A 20118-nucleotide genomic window follows, 5' to 3' on the forward strand; every position below is an offset into this window, starting at 1 on the left:
AGGAATAAAAGAACAAGAAAGAAGAGAGAGACCTCTGCTTGTTTGAATATTCATGAGCCTGAGCTACTTCAATTTTAAGACTCTTCAGAAATTTAAAAGACAGGGGGTGGGTAACCCCTGCGTGTCATTTGCCTTTTTAATTTAACGATACGGACATGGAAATACTGATGTAACTAGTCTGTAGGGTGCAAAAAAACAAACAAACAAAAAAAACCATACAAACAACTCAAACAAGTGCAAAGGATGTGTTGGTACCTTCTTGTGTGATGAATTAGGGTTTCAAGTAAGGATGTCAATGTGAATCAATTCGGCCCAAGGAGCCGTGTGACAAGAGAGGGGAGAGTGCCGCTGAAGCTTGAGTGCCAAAATCGCTCCCCGTGGCCAAGCACTACTTTACTCCTCTAGAACGCCCATCTGTTAAGCACTCAAATCGCTTAAGTGTAGCTTCAGTGGAGTAGTAATACTTTCTGCCAAGTCTTCCGAGCGTTGCCCAGAAAAAAACTTTGAGAGACCAGCAGCAATCAGTGATCAGTTTATATGTGCTTAAATCAAATCATTAGCTTCCAACGGCAACCCCGTTTCTAAAATGAAAGAAGAAATGTGTCTTATTGGGTCTTGTGTTTAACACAGATAGATTTCTCCCAGTAACCTGGTTTCCTCTGTGCCTATAAATGCACCGAGTGAGACATCAACACTGATTAATAACGAACTGCCGGTCTCAATTCCCTCCCCATCGCTCCTTTTTACACACAAACACACAATTTGCCAAGGGGTGTTATCTTGATAATTATGCATTTAAATGAGCAATGGAGGGAATGTTTGGCATCAAAAAGGAGTGTTGGATTGGTGCGGTGTGAGTTTGGATGGCACGGGAGTTGTGAAATTAAATCAGCTATCTTTGAGGCCATGTGGATTCCCGCTGATTAAATGAACTGCAGATCATTAAACACAGAACAGAACCCCTCTTAAGACATCAGGTTCCCCTCAGGTATCGAGTTCATTAGGAATCTTTAGTTATTAAAAAAAAAAACTCAATGCCGATAGCTAAAACCGGCCCTGCTCCAGTGAGACACCTGGACATGGGTGACGCTAGGGCTGCTCGATTATGGAAAAAAACAAACCAAAAAAAAACCTCAATATCACGATTGTTTTGGTCAATATTGAAATCACGATTAATTTTGAGTTTCACAATGCATTTATTCAGCATTTTTCTCTCTCTCAAAAAACACTTTGTTATTGATTCTTTATGCAAAATATTCAGATTGAAAATAAATTTTGGCTACAAATATGTACTTTACAGCTGTTTTGCAATGTATAAAGCATAAAATCAATAAAATAAATATACTTCATGGAACATTAAATAATAATAATCCAAAATAAACTATGGATCCAGCTGCTCTGCAAATTCTCTATAGAACAAAATAAATATAATAATAAGCATCAATAAGCATCTTCTTAAAACCCTCACCCTCGACTGTATTAATGGGTTGCATATCTTTAGCTAAGAAATACCCAATGGCAGCTGTTAGGCCCCATTTACACGTACACGGGTATTTTAAACATTTCTCTTCGTTTGTACCGATCTTTTACACGTAAACGGTGAATTCGCCTCTGAAAACGAATCGAGTTTTAGGCAGCTGATGCGCCAAAAGTGCGACCAGTGTTTACCTTTCACTATGACGATGATCATGGAAGCATCATTCGTCGTGAGTGACTTTGTGCTTTTGTTTGAGATGGTTGAATAAATGTGTAGTGTTACCAAGAGAAGCAGCTATTACCTTGTAGCAAATCTTGCACATTATGTGCTGCTGCTTCTAATTCGCTTTCAATCTCACTTACTGTTTTTGAAAACCAAACGACACACCTCCTCACTCTTCAGCTGCGTGAGGGAGTATGGGCTATCCTGTTAGTCAGCAGGGGCGCGTGAAATGGAATGTATTGCGCATGCGCGTCTCTCATAACTTGTGTAATGAAAAGTGGAAAATAAATCGTTTAAACTTGATTATATGATTTTTGAGATCGTTTGACAACAAAATCGAAATCGTGATCAAAATTCTATTAATTGCACAGCCCTAGGTGACGCTACCTAGAACTAGATTATCATAGTCTAGAAAAGGAGTTCAGTGCAGTGAGGATACAGCCACTTTATACACTATACTTCTGTAACGTGTTCTACTGTCAGTGTCAAGCAAGCGGCAACCTCCGTGGCTGGAAAGCCAACGCATGAGGCTGGCAACAGAACACGTCCGTTATAAAAATTAGGATTATATTTGGGTTCAGATGTTTTTAAATCATATAATGTGTGTAGAAAGTTCAGAAGGGGACAAAGGGTCGGAGAGAGGTCAGGGGCAGTTGTCCTTTAGACAAAGGGATATTCTGCTGACTACTGATTAGAGAACTGTGAAAGATGTTGTGATGCTATCTGTATCCATGGGGAGGTGTCCGAGACAGCCCATTTTAGAGAGTGTATGTGAACCAACTGTTAAGGCTTTTCGGGGAGCCTTTTTCTCTGTAACTCCTTTTGTGGGTTGCACTGTTAAATGCTCCTTCTTGTACAAGAATAATAAATTCAACTTAAACTTTGATACTTTAAAACCAGTCTTCGTTACTGAAGGGTCATTTGAAAATTCTTATAACCGCATCAAGTCCCCATGTTAAAATGTCCAGCTTTACGGCAGTAATAAACATGTGTACAGCCTGATACAAAAAATGGTTTTGGTCTCATTCATGAGAACTGTACTGAGGGTGAATGGGGCATCATTCAGCCCGCCTCAGGACTTCCAGCATAAGGGAAGGTCTCACTCTACTAGACCTGTCTGCAGTGTAGTTCATATAGGTGACTGATAAACCAGAGAATTGCAGAGTAACAAGTCTTTGCATTACGTCTGCTGGAGAGAGGAAAACGAAGCTTGAACGACAACGCCTGCAAAGTCACTCCAGCCAAGTCCAACTCAGCATTTTGTAAAGCAGCTCATCTCTGAAAGAAACATTTTAAATTGCTAACTATGAATGTACACTGGTTCATTTAATGTGAACTGAACCTTGAGCCTGTGTGAACTTGCACAACAATGGCCTACAGCTTTTCCAAAATAAACTCATTCCACAGGAAACACTGTGCAGAGTGCACCCATGGCAACAAACCGGAATTCAAGCAGGGTGAGTCGAGTTACAGGTGTAATGCCTCAACAAATTATCCACTGATTCAATAAACTGGCAGCAGGGTGCACATCTTCCAAATAAAGTAAACGCATGCATGCAGGCACACAGACAGACACACACACTAGCTGATCCAGGCCTCGATAGTGTGTGGTCTGATGAGACAGCAGGATGGCTTACACAGTAGCCTTCTCTCCAATGCCCCTCACTCCTCACCACCTGTTCCCTCCCACTCTGCCCACACACGGCTCCAGGAACAGTCTGCGAGCCGTTGTAGTGAGCTGGTGTGGAAACAGAAGTCGAGGTGATCTGACATGGAAACATTCATCAGCAAACAGGAGGACGGCAAACGGCAGAGGAGGCGGCGCTCATTTTATTGGCGAGGCTTCCTTAACAAGAAAGAACGAAAGAAAGTAGCCTTTTATTAAGTTCTCTCCTGGTCAAACGCCACTAATTCATGCTTTAGCCTTCACCAACCCCAGGGTAATTTAACTTAAATAATAATGCTTCCTTTCTCAAGGAACACACTGCCTCTGTTCAGTGCTCTTAAAGCCGTTCTGCTCCTGTGGGATGATTTAAGGGCTTTGCTCAAGAGCACCTTAGCGCTGCTACTAATGAGGAAGGAGCAAGTCCAGCTTTCGCTCTCTCCGGCCACATTTATTCTGTTTTTTTCCTTCAGACCGCTGCTGCCCTATTGTAGGCAAGTAAATACTGTCATTCCAATTAGTCCACAGGCATTAGCGTCTGTTCTTCTGCCACTCTATCACCCACCACTGATAATTAAAACGCACAATCAATGCCCGGTGACTGAGGTATGACTCCAATTTCGCTCACAAACACTGGAGTAAAAAATTAACATGCTCCACAAGAGGAATGAAGAGCTGAGCTGTCTCCTATCAGAGCAGAGGAGGAGCTTTTAATGGTTTGACATTTTTAAATGATGGTTAGAGGGAAGAGGGGGTGAACCATTTGTCAAGATCAGGCCCCTGGGAGACTGCAGCCCTCAATCGTTTCTGCCTCATCTACCTTGTCTCCTTCCAACTCAGTGTGTTTCAATCAAAGACATTCTCCAGCGACTAATCACATCTATTGTCTGAGTCAAAGTTGTATATGGGCCCTGGGCTGAAATAGCGGCCATCAGAGTGACTATTAAAATCGCACAATAAAGACACATGCAGAGTGCCAATGTGGTGTAAAGATGAATAACCTTGTTAAGAGGCCTGAGGTGCTTCATCACCGCCTTCCTTGTAATGCTGAATCCACCTGACTGCTGAAGAAACCAGAAATAAATCCCCAAATACTTACACAGCGAGCACAGCCGCACCTCGGCCTGAAAACTATGTGCCCAAAACTTTCCAGAAGGTAATGCACAGCCCCATGTTCAACTGACAGCTAACAAATATGTCTGCATATGCGTCTGTGCTACTACTTCTACCATATCTGAATGCATGCGTTATAGAAACGTGAACAAAGTACGCAACAATGAGAAATTTCAGAAATGTTGTAAAATTTTAAGAGAACTCGTCTAGACGTTCCAGCTTGTCTATAGTGCTAGAATGGCAAGGGTGAGGCGACAGGGTTGCAATCAGCTACACTAATATAAAAACCGTCTTGAAGCAAATACTGGCCATTCCAATTTTTTTTTCTTCTTTCACAATTAAATGTAGATAATTAAAGTTGCATAAATAACAAAAAGCTGTATGTTTATTTAGGCTGGGTTGACCTTCCATCCTGTGACCTCCCAAAAAAAGTTTTTATCGTCCCTGATTAATTTCCTGGCCCCAAGACAGCGGGAGGCATGCTTAAATTAAGAGCAATGAGTGCGTCCATATGAGCCGTGCCTTTTTAAAAAAAAAAAACAGCAGCAGGTGATCGTGTTCTGCAAATCACAAAACTTAATGACGCGAGCATCATGCTGGCTTCCCATCCTCACACACACACAACACACACACACACACATCCTCCAATTCCCTCCTCCTGACAAGAAGTACACCATGATGAGCTAAAAAGACAAAAATTCTACACCGGTGCACCAAATTACAAATTGTCTCTGAAATTGGTCCCAAAAAAAAAAAAAAAAAAAAAAATGCAAGTGGCCTCATCTGCCCCTGAGAAAATAAGTCATTAGCTACAGTTAAAACATGGTGTGAATTAGGCTGGGTAATTAATGGGTTGCTGTGCTTGAGCACTTTACAGATTTCTAATTAAAAACAAAACTGGGAAAAGGCGAGGGTGTGAACGAGTGTCTGATCCATTTTTGTGTTTCTTTGATCTAACCCCTTCTTTCCCCAAAGCTCCGGAAACAGTCAGCCTCAAAAGACGTATTAGTCTGCTCTGACCTCAGGAGAACTCGCAAAACACACCAACTGGCAACTGTGGGTGCACCTTGGCACAGCAACTTATTGCTATTTACTTGTTTAACAAGCAGGTAAATAATGGTGCAATAAATCTACAAGGCAAAACTTTAAATAAATATAGACATTTGCCGCTTTTATAGCTTTTACTTTGTGTGGATGCTTTAAAAACAGAATACACGACTTACATAATCTAAAAACACTTCTTTAGATTCTTCAGATGGAACCTACTGCTGTGAAAAAAAAGATGCTGATATCTCACAGGGGATCCAGCAGGCAACAAAGCTGTTGAACGTCAGCGGAGCAACAAGATTCCAGTGGAGCACATCCACAAGCGCATAGGATGACTCAATTATTCATGTCAGTGCGGTGTGGCTAAACAATGGCAGGGTTCATGGATGGTTCCATACAAGAGTAGAGGTACGTGTGTGAATTAGCATGTTCAAGGTAGAATAGGATGTTCAGAACTAAAAGGCAACTTACATTCTTTTGAAAAGTCAGCCGCACTTCTCTTCCTAATATTTCCCGTTTAAAGCCACGATTGCTGCGTGTTGGAGACATTAATTTTTACCTCCACTTAACTATCTCACGACCACATTTTAGTTCAGAACTAATGGAAGTATGCGCGCTACGTGACTGAACGTTACGGCGTATCAGGAAATGAAAAAAAAACGTATTTTAAATAACATCCCATCGATAACTTAGTTTAATTTCATTCAAACTGTTGTTCATTTGTTTGATTTTGTTTATAAATAACTTGATTTTCAAATAACTATTTAAGAGATTCCTACAAGTACCACCACAGGAAGGTTGCAAACCACCAGTGGTACTCGTACCACAGTTTGAGAACCAGCGCTTTAGTGTGTCGTTTAGTTATCCATTTCTGTTTTAACACACTGTCGGCAAGCAACCATGTATGACTACATTTCTGCCCCACCTCCTGATGTGCAAGAGGTCACTTGAGGTGAGATGATTCACAGTGCTTGTGTGCATGTAGTCGGTGGCCTCGCGATGACCCGGTGATATGGGCACACTCTGCTTTGCATGGCAGATTGTTATGTCCGGGTAAAAAAAGAAGAGAAAAGAGGAGAAGTGATAAGAGTAGTAGGAGGAAAAGGCAGCTGGTAGGAAGAGGCCAAGGCAGGAGAAGAGAAAACATTCAAGAGGAAACTTCCTGCTTCCAGGTCAGACCTTTTCTTTATACACGTGGCTGAACAAAAAGACAAAAGCCGTCCGCTATTATGTTAACTTGTGTACAGGACTGCCAGGTTCTCTGTGAATAGTGAAGAAGAAAAAGGGATAACTAACCACCAGAGCAGCTCAACAGAAAAAAAAAAAGGGGGGGCGCATATATAAACAGAATAATGAAAAACAACACATTTCACGAGTTTATAAAAAGGTCAGCTCCCAAAAATAGACACTAAGCGGGAGGGGAATACTGTGTTATTTCACACACCAAATAAGAGAGACTATTGTTTAGATGATCGCATTATACTAACACGAGCATATGTAACACTTTAATGTATGTGTATTGAAGATAAGACATTTTCTTTAGAATTTCCCAAATTCTCCCAAAAAAAAAATATCACACTGGTTTGGTTTGCAGAAACATAAATCAGGTCTCTCATCTCTGTGAGAGCTTAGGATAGTGGCATCACTTACAACAAGCTTTATAAACTTTAATTAATTCAATGTCCCAAAGAGTGAGACTTTATTAAGCCTTCCAGAGCCACTCTCCACTGGCAGCCCTTCGCTTCCTCCAGCTATCGATCACTCCGCTACTCAGTCTTCGTGTCTCCTTGTGTTCCATTTGACTCTCACTCAATCTGCCCACCGTCCAACTCCACTCTAAAGGCCGGATTATGCTGGAAAACAACTGGTTCATACAACGTGTCGCCCGGCGGCTTTGGCAGGCTTTAAGTGTTAGTTGCCGTTCAGAAACGGTCTTTAAACAATCAGTGATTCTCTGTACAGTCTCTCACAGACTATATTCTTTATAAGGTTTTAGATTTACATATTGTATAGTTCACTGTTACTTGGCTTTTATTTTACTGTTACTGGTTTTATTTAACTGTTATTTATACATGTGAATAAAAGTGTTAAAATAGGATATCTTATAGGTGTATAGTGTTAAAGTTTTGTTTTATTGCTATTACTTACTATCTCACTTACCGTTTGGGAGCTGCTGTAACAAACAATTTCCCTGCGGGGATCAATAAAGTATTTCTGATTCTGAGAAAGGCCACACTCCAAAATGAAGGCGAGGTGAAAGACAGGGCAAGAATGCGTGTATGAATGGATGAATGAGATGTGTAGCGTGAAAGCACTTCGATTGGTCGGAAGTATGGTCCTTTTTACCTTAATTAATAAAGAGTTGATTTGATTAATTACTAGATCAGTCGATAATCCCAGATCTTTCTATCGAATGACAGTATTGTTATAAACGTGGTATCAAAGTATCAATACTTTTGTCAACCTACAGAGACGTGCTCGGTGGGGTTTTGGGATTAGACGGCAAGAAGCAACATGTACTACCCACCACCATGATTTACAGCGGCTCTGACCAGACCAGGGCTCTTGAGTGTAGGTGAAGATGAAGACACGGCGGTTGCAGGAGTTACTTTGCAAGTACACATTAGTTTTTGAAAACTGCCAGCTAGTTTCTGTTCTTTCCCTCCTTTATTTTCTTTAAATCTATTGAGGTCTGAAATTCTCATATGATATAATGGTAGGTTTGGTACACAGCGTTTAGTGAAGACATGGTGAACATCAAGAGTTTTCATTCAGCAAATAATGTGGAGCTTCAGTGTACCAGTATAGAAACGAGTGGGTGGAAGCTTCTTCCAGGAGGAGCGCTTTACACCACATCCTTTTCAGATGTGAAAGATAAACTGCCTTAGTAACCTGAGTGGTACATCACCTCCATCTCCCTCCGCAGGGACGAACATCCGTCATCTGCCTGAAGACTTGGGGTCCAATATTCAGCACACATCACTCACCCTGCAGCGACAGTCGACACTGGCTGACATGTGCAGTGGCCTATTCTGTTAACATGCGCATCGTGCCTGAAGGAAAAAAACGATGAGTGGGATCCACTTCAGCATATTAAGGAAAGTCTTGCTGGAAAAAAAAAGAAAGCTCGTGTTCCACCTAATCAATACTGACAATCTGAAGCAAGTGGCAATGTGTTACAATGAGAGGCATGCTGGTGAAACGGTGGGCAGTAAGAGCTTAACACTGTCTCGCCCAAAGAGCCCACAGCTGAACCTGATGGGAAATGCTGCTACTTTGCATGCAGTTCCTGCAGCTCGATCGACCGTATTAAGACAGAGCAATGAAAACATTTTTTTTTTTTTTTGTGGTGTCGTTTCGCCCCGCACGGCAGGGCTAAAACTATGCACTATTTCACCCAGTGTGTACCGCACTACCGTGTAGTGCAGCTGCGGCTAGAAACGATTATTCCTGAGCCGGTGACAATCATCCAGAATCGTTTAAAACGCCCTTCAAGAGCAAGTGAACATGAGTGGCAGTGATTTAAAAGAGTGATCCAATTTAATGTGAGCTACTCAAGTGATTAGATTCTATTACACAGTGCAAACACAAGGGCACTGCTGGCCTTTTAAAGTGACCTGCTGTCCCCTTAAAGCCCAGGCGTGGCCCTGCTCAGCGGCCGATTGCTCTTAATGGGATTTCGCAACATAAATATTCTACTGAGTCAGCATCCGACACAACACGCCGGCTTCATAGCCCCTTTGCTGTACTACTGTGTGTGTGTGTGTGTGTGTCGGAGATTTGTGTGCGAGTGGGAGCACAGTGCGGACAATTATCAGCCGTGCTTTGACTGCAGTGGAATGCCTCCAAGAGATTATACAGCATGTAGATCGTCTGACAGACACAGCATCAAATATGTCTATCTGGATAGAAAACATCTCCTGACATGATGCAGTCGCCTGACTGAAAAGTAGCAGCTCCTGTTTGGAAACAGGAGTTGCGGTCGATTCCCTTCGCACTGCCTATTTAGGATAGATTTCAGTCTAGTGCAGCATTCACATCAAATCAGACATAACATAAAGTCGAGCAGCCAAGTGGGACAAGATTTTGCATGTGGGCCTCTTAAGAGGAGATAGAGCTGATACGATGAATCGGAACATTAATCGCCAACTACTTTAATAATATGTTAGCGCTTAAGTGTTTGTTGTTTTTTTCCCCCCAAAGCAGCAGAAATGTGAAACATTCCGTGGCCTCTCAATTGCGAGGATTTGCCACTTAGTAAACTTTGATATCGTTGAGTTTCGGACTGTTGGTCAGATAAAATAAGCAAATTTGGCTTTGGGGTGTTTTTATAGAGGTGTTTCATTAGACCAAACAATTCATTAATAAATTCCAACAAACATAAATACATCATGCTAAAATCGCTGCAAGCTGTCCTCTTTCTGTCTACAAACCAAGAACCAAAGAAAAATGTGTGGCGCCCTCGGAGAAAAACGTCATATTAGGTCAGATTCGGAGATCAGAAACTGCAGCTTCTTGGCGGAAAAAACTACAGCGTAAATAATCCAAAAAAAGCCTTGTTTTCATGATCAATGTTAGGGCTGTCTTTATGTCAGCGGGGGAGACTAAAGGGGAGAATAAGCTGTTGTTACCTGGGCGACACCCACAGTTGTCATCAGGACCGATTTGCTTCTTGACACACGTGGGACGATTGAGTAGCACGGCAATCATTTCCCACCTCGTTTGTCAACATTAACTCACCAAACGTGCTGACAGTGAAGTTGCAAATGTACTCAGTGTCGCCGGCAGTGTGTGGCTACTCTGTCAGGCCGACTGCTGGTTGGAGATGGTGGATGTTAATCTACAAGACAATGTGCCATTATTCTACCTGGTGTAGAAGTCACTTGTGTGCTTGCCTCCAGTAAGTAGCAGCAAGACCTGATTTGAATGCATGCAATCAATGCTGGGTTTTTTGAGGCCAATACTGACATTGATTTCTATAATGATACATCAGCCAATAGTCATGTTGTTTTACATAATATACCACACTAACTGGTTTGTTTGACCTAATATTTAGAGTCATCAACTTAATGACACTGTGACATAACCGAATGTTTTAAAATTTGGTGGTGTCCATCGACCCGTCAATGCTCTTCAAGCCTTAGAGCTTCATGGTTTGCCTAGCCCCAAAAACTAACAGTCAAACAACTTACTTTGTCACGACATTGTCTCCTCCATTGCAAGTGTCCGTTTCGGTTCCAATGTTAACGGCAATATTTAAATATCACTAAAGCAACGTGTCGCCAATAATTTTTCATGTTAAACGGTGATTGCGATTGATGGAACCCAAAGACGTTTGCCAAGTTTTCAAAATCGATGCCAATAGTAAGCTGGCAACTACTGAGCTCTGAGCAACATTATTGTTGCTTTGGATTAAACCAAGATGCACGTTGAACAAGACATTTCACAGTTAAAAGGGAATAAATAAACTTGTCAGTGCCCTCCGATGGATAACCTATTTACTGGTGATAGGGGTGCAACAATTGTAGATTGTCATGTTTGGCAGTTTCACTACAAATTGAAAAAAGCAATTGAAAACAGCTGCTGTTAGCTAGTTAGCTCAGTTAGTCATGCAGCTCTGCCAGGACTGAAAGCTCAGAACGCTGGGTGAGTATTAGTGTTTGTTTACACTCCTAGCATGGGAGCTTTGGACCCCCAGGAGGAGGTGTTGAGCACTGGAACTGGGCTTAGCAGTCTCTAAGTGGCCACAACGGGACCAGAAACAGCCTCCAAGAATGACTGAGTTAGACGACAGGAATCAACATGTACCACCATGATTTACAGCGGCTCTGACCAGACCACAGCTCTGGGTGCAGGTGAAGATGAAGACATGGCAGTTGCTGGACAGGCTGAACAGAAGAGGAGCGAGTTAATTTGTAAGTATACATTAGCCCCGTAGATAAGAGAGCAACCATTTGTTTTTATAAAGCTGGAAGTTATTAATTACCATGTTTGGTTGTGGTTACGCTGTGTTGAAATAAAGTAATAAAATGTTGAGTCTCCTTGCTGGCTGCTCCGACACATTCACAATTTGCCTCAAATGTCCACTTATCGGCTAGGGTTTAATATAGATGGGTCATAACAGCCACATTTTTGTTCCCAAGGATCCCATCAAGTTGTACAACCAACATCTCTTCTATCTGGGATGTTTCTTCAGCGAGTAGCTGCAGTATGATTCATTTAGTGTCAACTAGGTGTAAACTCTGCACAAGTCCAGGTAAAGTCATCGCACCGGTCCAACCGTTTTCATGAAAGTGGCCAATGCCTGTTTATTTGCTTGCTGGTAGACTGTGAGTAAATTAAACATGATAAGGAACTGTTGACCTCCGAGTACTGTGGACCTAGGCACGTTCATACCACCCATGCACGCGGTAACAGGGAGGTCAATTGATGTCGCCATGGTCACGGGGTCAAACCCCAGATGGTGGGAATTAGAGTGCAGGGGTCAGTGGTCCCTCAGATGACCTGGCTTTCAACGGTATAGGGAAGCTAACGAACACTCAAACCATTTGTCATAGCGATGACGGAGTTCTCCTCGAGAAACTGCCTACACGCTCCAAGACTTTTTTTTTTCTGGTTTACTGCGCCAAACACAACCAACCACAATAATAGTGAGCCTAGCTACCACATCAGGCAGTTATGCTCTCCATCTCACCATCTGCTGCGGTCCGCCCACATGAATCTCTCCTAACACTTGATCTGGACAGTAGCCTGCCAATGCCCAGGAGGGCAAAGCAGATGGTGCGCTTACAGGCACAGCATTTAGACTTTGAATAGCAGGCTAACTTCAAATTGAACGGGCACTTTAATAAGAGTCAAATGGTGCAAGGCCTCAGGGCTGCCGTGTTTGCTCACCTGGAGGGAAAGTAAAACCTTTGCATAGTCAAAGCAGAGCTCTGGAAAAATAAACTGTCTGCTCCTGTTTGCTTGAAAAACACAAAATAAGCAACTTTGGCAACAGAAACGTGTAAGTGGGACTCTTTTTTTTTCCATTTCCCCGGCACAAACGAGCAGATATTACTTCTTAAACTGATTTGATTTGTGGATAATAAAAAAAATCTGCTCCTTTAAAAAAGGCAGCAGCACAACACATTGCCTCATATTGAACAGCTCACTCCCGCTTCAGGACAAACAGCGAGCCAAAAAAAAAAAAGAAATACAGGCTGGCTAAATTCAATGTGTCACTTCACGTCTTCCTTGTGTTTGGGCTATTTCAGCAATTCAGCTCAACATATAAAAAGGCTGTGTTTGCTTTTCAATGGACTCATCCTTAACGCAAGCAAACACCAGCCCGAGCTGTTAGTTTAAGTGCGTGACAACACAAATAAAAGAAGTCCGACTGATTTGAATAGATAAAATAAGTCATTAGGTTCAACCCAAAATGTTTTAAAACAGAAAAAATAAATGCGTTGGGTTTAGTTCCTCATGGTAAGCATTAAATAACAGCATATTAAACTGAGTTTGGGGAAAGCTCCCCAGCCAGGGTGAGAAGGGAAGGAGCTTCGGTCACCACACAAAACACAAGTGGAAAGTTTGAGACAGGAGTTTATAGTTAATAGGCAACGCAACACAGTTGTGTTCGTCACTTACGCAAGAGAAGAAAAAAAAACAACTTACCGCACGTTACCTTCCCAAACACCAAGGCGAGAAGGGTTTCGGAGAGAAAGGCGACCCGACAAAGCTCTCACGACGCCAAGTTTCCTCTTTCCTCACCAAAAAAAAACAACAAAACCAGTCGTGCCTAAGACACAGCGTGGCCGTTAACAGTCAAGAGAAAGTGTTTAAAGTAAAGCAAAAACTGCCTCCGAGCAGTCGATATTTGTCCGTGTTGACGGAGTGAAAGGACGTTTTTCCAGGCAGCGGGCGGCTTTCTTTGTTCCTCCTGCCTGCAGCCTGTTCCGTGGATATTATCACCGTTCGTGTGTCCCTGACAGCCGCTGATTGGCTGGAGGGTCGGGATCAAGAAAAGGTGACCAGCGTCAAGTTGGCCGCGATAACAACCCGTTTCCCGACGACAACATCCACGAAGACACGCTTTTAGAAAAAAAAAAAACGCCACGTTTGTATTCCGTGTTTTTCTGCATCTAACACACACACATGTCTGTGTGTTACAACCAATTAATGAAAAAATGAAAGTTATTTCTTCCTAAACCTGGCTAACGCCGTGCTTTTATTTTGTATGTATCAGTATCTAACTTCCTGTTAAATTCTGGTTTAAGAAACTTGACGCAGGGTGGAGGCCACTTCATGCCTTACATAGTTTTATTCAGAGCAGAATAACGATTTGTCTGTAACTTTGGCAACTCATTTGTGCTTGAAAAAAGATTAGATAAGATCCAAATGTATTAAACTTTATTTCCATTGCACATAATGCAAGTACTGAGACAATGAAATGCAGTTCATATATACAAATATACAACATAATATCTTACATATATCTGAGCAGTCAAGTGGGAGTAGCTGGATTTTTGGATTAAACCCAAAACTGGGTTAGCAAGCTTTCCCATCCAATGCTGCTTACCACAAAGACATGTAGATTATCTCACGCCTATGAGATTAACACTAGGATTTGTACAGTATAATGTAGGCAACTGCAACAGAATAAGTGTTATCCTAACAGAATGGTGGCCTGATCTAGTGTTTTAAGATTCCTTATGTTGTTTCTGTCCCAATCCAATCACAAGACAAATCTAGGCTATTTGTATCTCACCTATAACTGTATATCAATAGCCGATCTAAACATAAGCAAGCAGGCTAAGTCAATAATAAAAGCCTGGGTGAAATTAGGCTCGTTGTGAAAACTAGACCATTGGCTCCCTGAGCAGCTGGCCTCAAATCAATTCCAAAGAGAAACGGGGAATTGAAGTTGATGGGTTTAACACAGCGAAGACCATTTGCCTGTCAGTGTAGAACACACTTGATTTCCTTTGCTCCTCTCCAGTGAGTCATTAAGGGACTAACTCCTGATAAATATGCTTATTCATTTTCTCGCCCAGAGTTAAATGAGTAGATCAATAGTGTTCTTGTGTCCATTAAATATGAAGCTGGAGCCAGGATATGATTAGAGTAGGTGGGGAATCAGGGGTTGGGGCCGCTAGTTTGGCTCTGTCCAATGGTGAAAAATGGCATTATATCTTATTTATTTTATCCATACATAGTGTAAGAACAAGACAGGAAGTTCAGCATATACCCTCCATTCAGTTTTTTGTGAATAAAACTAAAAATAGTGAGCTCTAGGGGAGTTGATAGACAGATTTTCTCAGGGCAGAGCTACTCGTTTCCCTCTAAGCTAAGCTAAGATAACAGTTTCCTGGCTCCGGCGACGATTCATAGTATATCGAAGTACTGAAATCTATCCATCCGTCTGTCCAACGAGCTGTCACCACAGACAGAATATGAAATATCTGTTACTCATAAAGTCATAAAGTTGATCTCGGTGAGGCAGTTTCAGCTAAACATGACTCAGTGCTCCCATGCTGTGTGTGTGTGTGTGTGTGTGTGTGTGTGTGTGTGTGTGTGTGTGTGTGTGTGTGCGTGTGCATGTACACTCGTTGTGTAAGAGCAAACTCTGTGCATATCTATTGTTTGTGAATGAGGCTGTGAGACTGCAAGTGTGTCTGCCTGCTTTTCAGCGCTGACTTCAGAGAGAGCTGCCACGGCTGTTCTCTCCAGCTCACACCGAATTATTCCCGAGTCCCTCCGACAGTCACAGTGCATCAGATGTTTTCATCCTCTGCCTTTCATTACATCGTCTGTCTGTCTGTCTGCCGCCCCCCCACCTGCATCCACCCTTCATTTCCCTCTTCTTTTTCTTCCCCTCGCTGTCTGTCTTCATCCAATCCTCACGTGTCACATCTTTCATCCTTTGGGTCTCCCTCTCTCCCCCGGATTGATTGTGGAGCCGGTCATAATTGGATGTTGTACTGACAGTCAAACAATGTCACTGAATCACCATGAGCATTTCTGCTTGTTAGAAAATAAAGAGGGAGAACTTTGTCTCGGCTCTGCTGAACTTCCCTTCGCTTTGCCTCCCATATGTAGGTGATTTGTGTGTGTGTGTGCCAAAGAGAGATGTCCCCGAATTCACCCGAGCCAGCCTGTTTCCCACAGTTGACCACAGTGGGGGGACTGTTCAGACAAAACCCAAAGTTATTCATCTCATGTGTTTTGTGAATATGTTTGAATTCTAATTTTAGTTCAAAGTCACCAGACTGACTCAATAATCTTTACACCAATGCTTTCTGTGTCTGTGGAAATCAGTGTTGCATTATGTACACGGAATAAACAAATCTTATTTCTTATTTCTGTTGAGTATTCCATCACATTGGTGCAGACTGACATATGTCAATAACTATTTGGATGGATTGCCATGAAATTTTGTACAGACATTCACGGTGCCCAGAGGATCAATCCATCTGACTTTAGTGATCCCTTGACTTTTCCTCGAGCGCCACTAGTGAGTCGAAATATCCTCTCCTAGATGGATTGAGACAGCCATTCATGGTTCTCAGACAATGAATAATTACAACCATAAGCTTCATATTGATTTTGAGTGAAATTTCACATTGTCTTCTTAACTTCATGACATAATATCTTCCAGTATAATAACAATTTCATACATATAAATTGTACTTTGTGTTTTGTGCTAATTAGCAAACATTAGCTGCATGCTTAACTAAGAAAAACCTGCAGGTACTCGAACGTCCACTTGAGACTGCCTCCAAACTGAGTCATCTTATCTCCATAAGTCCCCATGTTCAAATGTCCATCTTCACAGCAGAAATAAACATGTTTACAGCCTGGTACAAAAGTCTGGTCTCTGGAGCTAATTTCCCCGTTCATGACAACTGTACTGAGGGTGAATTTCTATCTACCGCACCTGTTAATTATATTAAGTCTTAAAGTTATGCATAATTGACAGACGGATACCATTACAGGTACTTTGTTTGAGCAACCAGGCGCCATTCAACCCGCCTGAGCTCCGCCCATGATCTACATCTTTTAGATTAGCTGAGAGGCGATCTAAAAATGGCCACTGCCATCACTGTGGTTGCTCTGGCCATTGCCATCTTGGCAGCCACAGTGATGGCAGTGGCCAGAACAACCACACTCTGAGTTTTCACAACAGCTCTTCAGAAACCCATGGGTGACATCATGGATAGATTTTGGCAGTAACTTGGAACAACTCAAAATGTTAAGTTGTTTTTCCACCTCTACTGCTCATAATTATGAAGCATAAGTACGACCTCTGAGAATGAGAACACAAGTAGATAAAGCTTCAGGTCTTAGATCATCACACAAAAAAATGATGTATTTGGGTGACTTTACAATACTTTACCATGTAAAATAAAAGTTAAGTAAGATTGTTTCATGTTTGTTTCATTGTTCATTCTGGAGCCTAGCAGCTTGTGAATCCAAGCTACCGAATATTTCAGTCTCGCTGTAGCTGCATCAGACAGACAGCCGTGCACAGCCTGCTCTGGTTAAGGCTGAAGTTTGTGTGTTCACCCAGTCTGTGACTCACCTGGTAGAAACTGTCTCCAGACGCGGGCGAAAGCCTCCCAATTACTGGTTAGGGTTAGGCAGTGGAGACAATGTGGACACACAGAGTCACCAAGGGTGTGGAAGGACAGAGATTTCATACAGAAAAAGGGATGAACTGTTAAAGGGTTCTTTGATTAAGTTTGTGGTTCAAATTGTAGCCGACATCGAAGCATAACTGAAAGATTTCATTGTAAGAGCTAAATGATATTGACAAAGAACCATTTTGTTAAAGCATTAAGAGAGAGAGATTAAGAGTGCTATTCAGTTGTAAACATCCTCTGTGGCCCTGAAAAGTGTTATAAAGCAGACCTGTACCTGTGTACCTTTTGAATAAAGAAACAACACATTCTTCATTTTACAGATAAAAAATCTTGCTCAATTCAACACTTGGGTAGAGCTTTACGATATGACAATATACCATGTGTCATATGAATCATATTGTTCATTGTGTGCAAATCACACTCTTTGGCAATATTTTTATTAATCTTGTTTTTGGATGATACTTTGCATCACATTGCATTGATGCAGGGTCGTGTCTAGAATGGTAACCCAAGGTCTGCGAACTCGCACAGTACTGCTTGATATGCAGAGAGCCTCTTAAAAATAAATCATCTCGTCTGGTTTGAAGAGCATCTGCGGTCATATAGTCAAGGAGAAAACTAAAACTAAATTTGACATTTTAAAGAGCAATATAGGTTTTAGCATTTAGAATTATCGCTCGCAAGTCTTGCTTCAAAGTCGCTGTGAACTGGTAGCACCGGACGTGGGTGAGGAATCAAAGATATGATTGGACCATTGAGAAGCAGGTATGAATTAGCAAATACAGAGCTGTCATGAACGGTTAGCTTTTACCCGCAACTCCCTCGCACGTGTTAAAGAGCGATAACTAATAATTCAATTAATTAATAAATGAATAGAGCACACCCATAATCTTTAGAAAATGTAACCAAGAGCCAGACTTCAAATTCTCTAACAAAAAGCTTCTGTTATAAACTTGGGTTGAACGAATGGAAAGTATAAAGAAAATATGCGGCACCATGTTAGATGTACTGCTTCTTCCGACTCCTGGTTAATCTAAATATCAGCAAAGATGTAGATCATCGGCAGACCTGTAACCATCTGTAACGGCACTTAACTGTCAATTAAGTGGCCACACTGTTAATTATATGTAACTTTAAGCCTTAATATCATTTGAACGGATGAGTTCTATAAAAAATCATCCCCCTCACAGTTGTCATGAACGGGGAAATTAGCTATAGAGACCATAGTGTACATGTTTATTTCTGCTGTGAAGTTGGACATTTTAATATAGGTGCTTCATTGGCTTCATTTCTCAGCACTCAAGATTGCCACATAACTCACTACTAAGTTGTATTACAGGAAATGTAGCATCCAGTGTTTTTGGAGCTTGACCCATATAGAGACTAAAAGTCAGGATATCTCAGCCTCTGGTTTTGACTGTTCTTATCTTAAATCTGTCTCTTGTATGAAAGCGCTATCCTAAATAGTTGGGAGTCTCCCTTTAAGGGCAGATGCATGCTGCCTCTTTCTGCAATACCTCCGAATTGAGAAATCACTCCAGTGGAAGTGGAAATTGGAAAGTGTGAGCCACTGTTGGATCTATGCTTCACATAAGAGGCCAAAGCAGAAGAAAATGAAAAGCTTGAGAAAAATGTAAACATTGAGAACGTGTTTAATCTTACACATAACTCCAATACAGATTAGTACCCATATTTTCTTTTTTTTCTCCAGGACTAAGCCAGATGACAGAAAACACTACCCAACACACAGGCAAAAGCCTGTCAGAGACAGTGGAAATGGAAAACAGCATTTTTCTTTATCTTTCTCTGCCCTCCTTTCCTTTCCTCTCCAGTTCAGAGGTAAACAAGGTGCCAGTCACAACACCCCACTGGCTCCATCACGTTTTTTTTGGGTCCCCAATGCTCAATTTAAAAGTGAAGCACAACCGACACCCCGAGGCACTTACCAAGAAAAAATTGGCGTTGAAGGCAGATTGTGGAGCATGTTTTAGGAACACACTCCTCCCTTTTTCAGCCTGACACAAAATAAATACGTGTGGTGTCTGACTCAGGCTGGTCCTGCTGGAGCTAATACAATGATGTGATGTTGTTGTTCAGGCCAGGGAATGAGCTGTGAATTAGCTATGTGTGTGTTTTTCAGCACAGGCTGTGCCATCACTCGTCTGGCATCTTTTTTGTCAGTCAGTCAGTCTTTGTGCTTTAGTTGGCAAAATGTACATGTGAGCCGTCTGCTTCGCTTCATGTCACAGCTGTGTCTGAGGTGCAGAATGCAGTTCAACATTTGGTTGGGGGGGGTCTTTTTTTTCACACTCTCCCACCGTTTGGACTGAGGAATGAGGCAGCAGCAGGCTGTCATCTTTTAGTATCTGCTCCATTGAGCTGATGGTGTGTGCTGGTAGAAATCACGAGAAAGAGCCAGGCAGGTCAACACCACCACCTGGTGGCTGGAAATCAATCTAACATCAAATGCATGTACTGGAATGTACGGTTTTCTCAATTGCTTTAGCAAATTTGCATTTCATCTCAAGGGCAACCACCACGACGTCAGTTTACACTGTCCAACATAACACATTTGTCATATTTTTATTTTGTCACGGTGCAACCCCAAAGTCATGGCCAGTTCGTATTTATCCACTTCTTCCTTTGGCCAAACACATTACAAACAGTATGTACTTTTAGATCTTCCCCTTTGAGTGTCTGCCTGCTCCATGCTTAGTAACTGTATATAAAAGCCTTTGAGGTGTAAATGTGTGTGAGAAATCATGAGCTGTTACGTTATACCTGTGAACTATATATGGCAACGTGATAAGTAGAACTAAACTCTGCACTATTAACTGAATTTAAAGCAGCTTTATTCTACTCATTCCTATTAGTGTGTCAGGGATCACTACTTGGGTGTGGAGGCGGTTGTTTGATCATTGTGATGAAGACACAGGGAATTATTATTCACCTGTGCTATGTACATTCATTCT

At 41.9% G+C, this 20118-nt stretch overlaps 1 protein-coding gene across 2 annotated transcripts in view; it reads right to left on the reverse strand.

The window, feature by feature from the left end:
* Positions 1-13510, reverse strand: part of LOC104919384 (SPRY domain-containing SOCS box protein 4) — a 38847-nt gene extending 25337 nt beyond the window's left edge. For both annotated transcript variants that reach the window (XM_027280539.1, XM_010731392.3), the window contains exon 1: positions 13179-13510. The gene's annotated coding sequence lies outside the window, so the exon portion shown is untranslated. The remainder of the gene's footprint in view (positions 1-13178) is intronic.
* Positions 13511-20118: the final 6608 nt, after the last annotated feature.

This window comes from Larimichthys crocea, chromosome VII (assembly GCF_000972845.2).
Source record: "Larimichthys crocea isolate SSNF chromosome VII, L_crocea_2.0, whole genome shotgun sequence".
Lineage (NCBI taxonomy): Eukaryota > Metazoa > Chordata > Actinopteri > Sciaenidae > Larimichthys > Larimichthys crocea.